Source organism: Helianthus annuus, chromosome 7 (assembly GCF_002127325.2).
Source record: "Helianthus annuus cultivar XRQ/B chromosome 7, HanXRQr2.0-SUNRISE, whole genome shotgun sequence".
In the NCBI taxonomy this organism is placed as follows: Eukaryota; Viridiplantae; Streptophyta; class Magnoliopsida; order Asterales; family Asteraceae; genus Helianthus; species Helianthus annuus.
In genome coordinates, this window is record NC_035439.2 from 25,071,473 (window position 1) to 25,081,919 (window position 10,447).

Below are 10,447 nucleotides of genomic sequence, written 5' to 3' on the forward strand. Positions count from 1 at the left end.
AATGCCTTTAAACTTTCATCAACTGTGATATGTGCAAAAACAAAGCAGAATGTTTAAACATTAACAATCAGGTCGATCTTTCGATACGCAGAGAAAGTCTAATGTTTAAACAAAATAAGAAAATAAAACAAATTGAAGTTGTTTAGGCTTTAATCACCAGGTCGATACTCCCTTATACGCAGAGGTGATCCAAAGCTTAAACGAAACACCAAGAAAATAAAGCAGAACGTTTAGGCAATAACATCCAGGTCGATACTCACATATACGCAGAGGATGTCCAATGCTTAAACAAAATAAAGAAATAAAACAAGTTTAAATCTTTGCAAAATAAAATGCACAATCACAATGACTTTTCAGCAGAGTTGTGAAAGCTCACAGACTTAACCAGTTTTCATGCTTTTTTAGCATTCAGCGATTACTGAGTAGGTACACAATCACGAAGGACAAAACTAAGTACTATACTTTCAACCATGTTTCCCACTAGAACTAGGCTTTTTCATTTAAGTTTGTATCGTTATCGCAAATCTACTAGTCTAGCTGAGCTTATCGTCACATCCTTAGTGAAACCGTTTATCACATTTGACATTTCATTTCTTTAGCATACAGGTTAACAGGTTTCTGACGGTGCGCACACCATAAGTTTCAAACATGATTACGACTCGTTTAACTACTTTCTACCTCATGTTTATAAAACAGTTTTATGTTTTATGTACAAAGATGAATAAATGATAGATCCTAACATTGTAATTTTAAGTTTTTTAAAAATTAAAAAAGTCAAAGGGTGTATTTTTCAGTCAAACAAGTCTAATCGTGTCTTAACAGGTACCCAATTGCCAGCCCTAAGCATACTGTGATAGTCCACTAATTTACTATCATTTCCTCTTATTCACAACAAAACTCATTTTTGTTTTTTCCATGCTTTTGGCATTTTCAAATTTTCTAATTTTTTAAAAATTTTTCTCCCCCTAAAATCAAAATATATTTCAATTTTGATTTTCTGGGAAAATTTGAAAACAAACTATACAAGGAAAGTGACAAACTGATATCAAATCGCTTCAATTCGCCATTCACTTGGCATAAACAATCAGAACTCCCCCTGACAACAAACTATTTTCCCATTATGATTTCAAAACACTTAAGTTTGTTTTAATCAAAAATGGTTTTTACGGAAAATTAGTTTTGTTTATCTTTTCACAAACTTGGGGTTCTTTTCATCACATTGTTCTTTTATCACTTCCTGAAAAATTTAACAATTTTTTAAAATTTTCACCATCAAATACCACTTGTAGAAAATCAAGTACAACTTAATGTCCCTGATTTACCACTTGTAGGTATGCACAATCAACCAATCAAACTTGATACAAAGAATGATGCCGATTCCTGCTCCACTCTACCAACCTGGGAGCTCTGGCAAGTCAGGTTTTTCATTTAAACAGATTCACCCAAGCCTGACCAGCCTTGGGTTTGACAGTTTTTACCTCAAAACTTGGCTCCTCTGACTTTGTCAAGTCAGATTCATTGCCTAATTGTGGCTCCTCTGACTTTGACAAGTCAGAGTCATTGCCAGAATGTGGCTCTTTTGCTTCCGAAGAAACAAATTCCTTGCCAAAAGATGGCTCTTTTGTTTTCTCAGAAACAAATTCATCGCCATTCTCTATTGGAACCCAATCCTTACAATGTTTAACCTTTCCAAATTTGTCAACCTGTGAAGTACATGATCTCTCACAATTTTTGCTATACTTAAAAACTTTGATAAAGGCTTTGTCTGAAAAATTAACTTTCTTTGATTTTTCAGTGGTTTGATTAGTTAATTTTTCTTTCTTTATCAACCCTTTTGTCCTCAGATTTGCATATGATGAATTCGTTTTGCTTGACTTTGCAGTTGAGTAAAGCAATTCATCAAAACTCTTATTAGTCCCAGCAGGTGTACCCGAGGACAAAATCTTTTCGAGATACTCTCTTGCTTTCTTCCTTTTCTTTCTCAGTCTGTCTTTCTGCCCTTTTGATAGTTTCACTTTCTTTTTTTTCTGTTTCTTTTCTTTGGGCTTTTCTTCGACCTTGACTGATTTATACATTTGTCCATGAGATTCAGCCCTCGATCTTCTCTTTAATCTCATTGGGCAATCTCTGGCAATGTGACCTTTGATATGACATTCATAGCATCTTCTTGAATCCAATCTTTGAGTTTGGCAGTTAACAGCAATGTGTCCTTGATAACCACATGTGTAACACACTCTGTTATCATACCTTTCCCCACTTTCATACCACACACTTAGATCATAACATTGATTTGCCTTGTGGTAATCATGTCTTTTCTTGTATCCTTGATTTGGCATTTAAGAACTGTGGTCAAACCTGCACCACTTATTACCAACTTTTTGTGAGTTTTGATTTTTCAATTTTTGTGGTTTTTTTATCATGATTGGATGATCGAACTGATGAGCTTTTATTTTTGTTTTAAACATTTTCTGAATTTTTAACACTTTGTTTTTGTTCTACAATCTTCTTAACAGGCTTTTGCTTTGAGCATTCACCTATTTCAGTAGAATGTAAAACAGTGTTTTTAAAATTTTCTTTTAATTCCAAAAATATTTTTCTTTTCTCATTTTTCTCATTTTCATCACCAGTTTTATCATCATAATCTTCAATTTTGACTTTGTCAAAATTTGTGACATTGTCACTTATTGGAACTTCATTGATCGGTTTTGGACATAATTGATCAAACATTGCTGAAGAGGTTACAAAACCTTTCAATTTCTTTTCTAGCTCATCAATTTTATTTCTAGCAATCTCAACTTCTTTCTCAAGTTGAATGATTTTCTCAAGATGAGAATTTATTGTCTTTTCATTTGCAATTTTATTTTCTTCAAAAACAGATTTTTCATTTTCAAAAACTTTTATTTGATTTTGAAAATCTGTTTCTTTTTCTTTTAAAACTTTATTTTCTAATTTCATCCAAGAAACATCTTTATTTTCAATTTTAATCTTTTCAAAATCTTTTTCAATTTTTAACTTTTCAAAATCTTTTTCAATTTCTTTGAATTTTTTGTTTTCCAATGTCAAACTCTCCACATCTTTCAAGAGTTTGACATTGTCTGCTTCAGATTTATCACATTTTGAGCACACAACTTCACATTTTGAAGTTTCATCCTTCTTGGATTCTTCATTCTTTGACATTCCCTCTGTCTCCTTTTTGTATGTTCCTGCAAGAAAAATTTTAACAATATCAGCAGGATTCAAATCTTCATCTAAAAAACAACCTCTTTTGAAATCATATTTCATAACAGATCTTGCACTAAACCATATTCTGATTCTCTTGATTATTTCAAGAATCAAATTCAAACTTATATATTCTGAATTATTTTCTAGTTCTTTCATCAACTATTTCTTTTTCTTTTCATTCTCATCATTGTGTGTTCTAAGCTCTCTGATGAAATCATCTGGACTAAATTTTGAGAACCTAGAATCCTTCTTCAGTTTACTCAAAAATTCATCCCATTCCAAAGGTAAGGCATCTGCAAATTTTGATATCTTTTCAGCATCTGACATCTTAATCCCATACCTTTTCAAATTGTCAAGTAATTCATCATACCTATTTTTCAAGTCATTAAACTTTTCATATTTCCTACACAAAAAATATTCAAATCTTATAATCCAAGCATCCTTTTTCTCATTTTCTTTCCTATAATCCCAATACATATCAAACCATTCATTAATTCTTTCAAGTTTAGTGTTTTCCTTTTCGTCAAACATTTTTACCAAACTTTAAAGAATCTGATTTGATGTGAAATGATACTTTTAAACAAAATGAACTTTCAAACAAAATCAGTTCAAGCGGAATAGCTCAAACGAAATTACTTGTTCACACGAAATAGGATTTTCAAACGAAATTAGATCTCGTGTGAAATTGACTGCACTTTTCAAGCGAAATTAACCACGAAATGTAATTCCGTGCGGAATTACAGTGATGATTTCGAACGGAATTACAATGACGTCAACATGTTCGATCTGTTGTCCAAACGGAATTAACAATTTTTATCAATTTAAAATCGAATTTTAGTCCAATTCTTTCAAGGATTAGTTAAAACACTGTTTCGCATGATATATGTGAAAATTAAGCCATTTTGTCCGTTAAATCTTGTTCAATTTAGAAAAGAAGGTGTAGAAGTGATAGAATCAAGCTAAATTGGTATGAACTCTTCGTCCTGAGCTCTGATACCACTTGTTGGATCGTCGTGTGACCCTAACGAGTCAATCTGAAGAGTTCAACATCAAAATCAAAGGCGGAATCAATGAAATTGATGTAACACAGCTTGATACTTTCTAATTATCTTCTTTTATTGATTTCCTGAGCTTTTATAATTCAAATGACAATCCGACAGCACCTCGGCTCTGAATCACACACACTAATTCCGTTTCAAATGACACAAACTAACACCTATTTATAGCCTACCTAATTCCGTATGAACTGTATAAACGAAATTACGTTTGAAGCGGAATTATAATTTCGCAGGAATTATATACTAATTCCGCACGGAATTACGCATTGAACACTTCAAGCGGAATTAGCTTTTTGTCATTTTTCTCGAACTTCGTGCCATGAACAATGCAAGACTCGATACCAGACGAAGTTGACAGACATTACTGCACTAACAAACCTGCTTCACAACCTCCTTTCGGACATGTTTATGATACTCAAGTGACCTGTATATCTGGTCAGAAGTTGCGCGGAACTGAAAGACATGGAAGAAAATAATTTGATTAATGATGAAAACCTAGTATAATTTGAGAAAATCATCAAAGTAGCCATGTTTCTCGCTGTGTTATACCCTTATGGTCATGCCAAAACTATTTCACGCATATCTGACCTCTTCTATTTAAGCAAAATCATAAAATCGCAACTCGTACAAAGAAACTCTGGTATCAATGAAAATTACATAACATTCTTGTGGTTACCAGCCTAACTGATTTTTGTACCACATAATCAGTTATTTATATATAAAAAACTATACACAAAAAAGCAGAATTTGCACCACAAATTGGAGATGATATCAGACCTCTTACTCAAGTAAAGTATCTCTCAATCACGATTGCAGCAGGGAATGCAAAGCGAATCCTTTCAACACCTTCACGTGCCTTCTGTCTTCCTTCATACATAACCATGACCGCTTTTGGAGAAGATATACCAGCAGACTGTAAAACAGCAGCACGCGATCCATCTCCATACAGGATTGGGAAACCAAGTTTGCTAGATGCCTGCTCAGTATTATAATGATAATCTTTTTATTACAAATCAATTAAAAATTGGATCACTCTTTTTCAGCATATGACATTTACGACAGATGGATCAAGATCAAAGGCAACAAAAGGCCATCCAGCATCCCCGTCTATACCTCACATTACTCCACGATCTAAACCCTAGGCCATCCAGCATACAAGTTATATTAATGAACATCCGTATCACTTTAAAATATTTTACAAAAAATATTTTTTTTCTCTAAAACCACAAAACAGAACTGTCAAACTGCAAAACCGTGAAGACCGGTCGGTTCGGCCGACCCAACCAACCGGTTGGTTCGGTTTGTATTTTACAAGTAGTTATCAGTCTCATCCGGAGATTTTCATCAAAACCAGCCAGACCGTGAACACCCCTAGGGCCTATAACTACTATGATTGTCTTTTATGACCGCTGAACTGGATTCACAGAAAACTTAAAAGTACCTTTCTAGGTGAAATATTGTGCTCACGTTTCGTATGTTTGATGAAGTCTTCATGTTTTCAGTGTGGAAGTATCTTCTTGACATTAGAGTGCCAGTAATGGTAATCAAGAGCATAAAATATGCCCGACATGCATCCCGGATGAGACCGATGACTCTGATATTAAACCCCACTTCATCTTCTATCCACAACACTTTCTCCATCTAAACATTTTGATTATCGAACCCAATTACTGTTATCCCAAACCTCTGGATCAAATTTCACCAATCAAGCACCTGTATGACACAAAAGTTTCAACTTTATAACCACCCAACTTGTTAAAAACTAAATCTTTTTCTCCAATTTTAAACATTAATATATTTCAGACCACAATTTCAACACAACAGAAAAAAGGTATATTTTTTTGGTTCCAAAAATTTAACAGCCCTAAAACCCATTTCACAATTTATAACATCCAACGACACAAATCCTCAATAACGTGACAACATTCCTCAAATTCTCATACAAAAAAATTGAATTCAAACTTGTTTAGGGTAAAATTAATTATATTAAGAAAATAAAAATTGAGGGGCAGAATGTAACCTGTATGGCGATGACATCAGGGTCAATGTCAGATGAACTTGGTGAACTCAGGCCAATTATTTTTAACATGGAGAAGAAAGCTGTTGGCATTCCAAGTTAACAACTTTGTGGGTTCTTTCTTTTGGGATTTATTCTCCTCATCTTCAACAACTGCTGGTGTTTTTGTTTCACCATCAACTGCTGGTGTTGGTGAAGAAGAAGAAGAGAGGTTGGGTTCTTGAAGGAACCATCTTTTTGCACTGGTTGAAAGAATCACTTCAAACCTTAAAATTAGATCTGATGAATCCAAATCCAGAATAATGAAGATCATAAAACCTTAAAAACACATATGTAGGTTTTGGATTTACCTTTATCAGATCGCTCAGAAAACCGATTAGGGTTTTCGACAAACCCACGAGTATCATACGATAACCAATTGAAAGAAGTTGAAAGTTACCTAAAATCGAGTTCATTTGCAAGTTATCTTGAAGCCATCTTCAATTGATAATAGGATTAGGGTTTTCGAATTCATCAAATCGAACCGGAAGTCGTGTTCAATGTTGTTTCATCATCAGTCAGCAGCAAGATTGTTTCATCATAGGGTCTCTATTAGGGGGTTTCAAAGAGAGAATGGAAATGTGAAGAAAAAATGTGTGAATTTTGAATTTGTTTTGCACATCTGATTTTGATTTGGGGAAACATTGAATTTGAATTTTGAATGTGATAAGTTGTTTGAGAAAAGGTGGATTGACAGAGGATTCTGAGTTTGAACCAGATGAGCTGAATTGAGAAGGGTTTGATTTTAGTTTTTTTTCTTTAAAAAAAAAGAAAAAATCTGAGAAAATAACACATAAAATAAAAAAAAGAAAAAATCCGAGGAAAGAACACATAGGAGAGAGATAAAGGGGGTTGTTTGTGGTGATGCCACCTAGGATAGAAACCTTTTGCTTTATTATATTTAGAGATTGTATATATATGGTTTTAAGTTTGATATGCATTGATATTAATTTATTTATTTTTACAATATAGCTCATCATGACAAATCTTGCAAAGCTTGAATTTATGGCTTTAGATATTACTGGGAATAACTATTTGTTATGAATATTGGATGTTGAAATACATTTGAATGCCAATAATCTGGGTGAAACAATTAAAGAAGGGAATAAAGCAAATGCCCAAGATAAGGCGAAAGCCATGATCTTTTTACGCCATCATATTCATGAGGCTTTGAAAAGTGAGCACCTCACTATCAAGGATCCACTTGTACTTTGGACCAACCTGAAAGAAAGGTATGACTACCAGAAAATGGTAATATTACCGAGAGCTCGTTACGAGTGGATCAATTTAAGGTTGCAAGACTTTAAGTCGATAAGCAAGTACAACTTGGCAATGTTTAGAATCACATCACAATTGATTCTATATGGTGAAAATATTACTGATAAGGAAATGTTGGAAAAAAACATTCTTAACCTTTCACCCGTCGAATGTGATACTGCAACAACAATATCGTGAAAGGGGTTTCACCAAATAGAGTGACTTAATATCATGTTTGCTTGTGGCCGACCAAAACAATGAGATCTTAATGAAAAATCATGAGACTCATCACTTTTCAAAGCCTCTCGGTAATATTACCATTTTCTGGTAGTCATACCTTTCTTTCAGGTTGGTCCAAAGGACAAGTGGATCCTTGATATTGAGGTGCTCACTTTTCAAAGCCTCATGAATATGATGACTTTAAGTCGATAAGCAAGTATAACTTGGCAATGTTTAGAATCACATCACAATTGATTCTATATGGTGAAAATATTACTGATAAGGAAATGTTGGAAAAAAACATTCTTAACCTTTCACCCCTCGAATGTGATACTGCAACAACAATATCGTGAAAGGGGTTTCACCAAATAGAGTGACTTAATATCATGTTTGCTTGTGGCCGACCAAAACAATGAGATCTTAATGAAAAATCATGAGACTCGTCCGGTTGGAGCAGCCCTAATCCCTGAAGCTAATGTGGCAACATATAATGGCCAAAGTGAAAGTTACAGACGTGGTCAAGGTTATCATCGTGGTCGTGGTCGTGGACATGGTCGAGGAAATTATCATAGTGTACAGTTTAAAAACAAAGGGACCCACCAAAAGTGGCATACTAATGAAAATAAATCCAGTGATAAAAAAATAAAAAGAAGGTCGGATCTTCATCGAATGCATGTTACCGATGTGGAAGTAACAATCATTGGTCGAAGACTTGTCGTATGACCAAACACTTGGTGGAACTTTATCAACAATCCATCAAAGACAAAGCAAAAGGAACAGAGACAAATTTTACATGTGAGGTTGCAAATATTGATGTCACTGATGGTCATAAAGACCATAATGATACAACTAATCTAGATTATGATGATTTCCTTATTGAGCCAACTAACTTGGATTCTGGTGATATCGTGGCTGATCCACCCCAGTTGGATGCTTGCAATTTTCCACACATATGAATTATTAGCTTTTAAGTGATGTTATTTCCTTCATTTCTTTAAGACATTTTGAGATTTTGTTTTGTTTTGTTTTGATGCGTATGAAACATTTTAGGATTTGTTATGTTTGAAGCATGTTAGACATTTTATTTATATGATTTTGTTTTGTTTTGAAGCGTATAGAGAGTTAACTAAGATCCATATTAATGGGGAAGATATATGTCTAATAGAAAGCGCATCTACGCAAACAATTCTTAAGAAAAATAATAATTTCTCTAATTTAACTATGAAAAAGGCAAATTGTTGGTACTGTATTTGGTAAATCAAAACTAATTGAAGGCTTTGGAGAAGCTTATGTAGTGTTGCCAGGTGGAACACCATTTAAAATAACCAATGCGTTATTTTGCCCATTGTCTCAAAGAAATCTAATAAGTTTTAAAGATGTTCGTTTAAACGGATATCATCTTGAGACTACATCTGAGGGACATGATGAGTACCTTTATATCAGAAATATCAGTTCGGGTAAAAAACATGTGTTAGAAAAGTTGCCCACACTTGCCTAGTTTGTATTATACTAAACTTAATGCAATCGATTCACATGTAGTCATAAACAAGAAGTTTATAGACCAAGAAAATTTTATCATATGGCATGACCGGTTAGGCCATCCCGGATAAACAATGATGCGAAAATTATAGAAAATTCATTTGGGCATTCTTTGAAGAACCAGAAGATTCTTCAGTTCTAGGATATTACATGTGTTGTATGTTCACAAGGGAAGTTGATTACTCGTCCATCACCAATGAAGGTGGGGACTGAATCCCTATTGTTTTGGAAAGAATACATGGGAATATTTGTGGACCTATACATCCTCCTAGTGGACCATTTAGATACTTTATGGTCTTAATTGATGCATCAACTAGATGGGCACACGTGTGCATACTATCAAGTCGTAATATGGCATTTGCACGACTACTTGCTCAGTTAATAAGGCAAAGAACACATTTTCCCGATTACCCCATCAAGAAAATCCGATTAGACAATGCTGGTGTCACACCCCAACCGATGGCGGAAACATCGGAGTGAGACGAAGATAGATTGCTCATTGCTCACAACACTAAAAGTGACAATAGAATTAACATAGACTGATTTCATTTCATTTCAAAAGTCGGATTACAATACAAGAAATTCAAGTACAACATAATTCAATACAACAAAACAAAGTACAATATAACATAGTACAAAATTGATACAACAATTAAAATCTACGATTTCTAGATGTGTACTAAGGCCTCGCCACTACTCCCATTTTATCATCAGCATCATCCTACAATATGTTATAAAGTATAGATCAACACACAAGGCATTGGCGAGTATACAAGTTTTTGATACATAGCATAAGTAAATAAGTTTAAACGAATCCACATGGCAAACTAGTTATTCAAGATAAACAATAAACTGGCATGTGAACAAACTAGTCAACCCGAAGTTTAACGTAAGAAAAGTCTTAACATGACCCAACGTTCACAGGCGGTACATTACTCCTATAGTGCTATACATGTCAAGGGTAGGCTCGTACGAAGTTAATGACAAGTTCAACACAAAACATACAAACCCAGATCAAAGTATCAAGTATAACGTATGCATGCATGTATTGGATTGTTCGAACATTTTGTATAAAGGTCTAAGTGTAAGTTCATAA

The 10,447-nt window shown here is 34.0% G+C and overlaps 1 long non-coding RNA gene across 1 annotated transcript; it reads right to left on the bottom strand.

The window, feature by feature from the left end:
• Positions 1–5,097: 5,097 nt before the first annotated feature.
• Positions 5,098–5,399, bottom strand: LOC118480346. The gene is made up of 2 exons (XR_004862050.1): positions 5,332–5,399; positions 5,098–5,256 (listed from the first exon to the last, which is right to left on the bottom strand). It is a non-coding gene; the product is annotated as an uncharacterized LOC118480346 (long non-coding RNA).
• Positions 5,400–10,447: the final 5,048 nt, after the last annotated feature.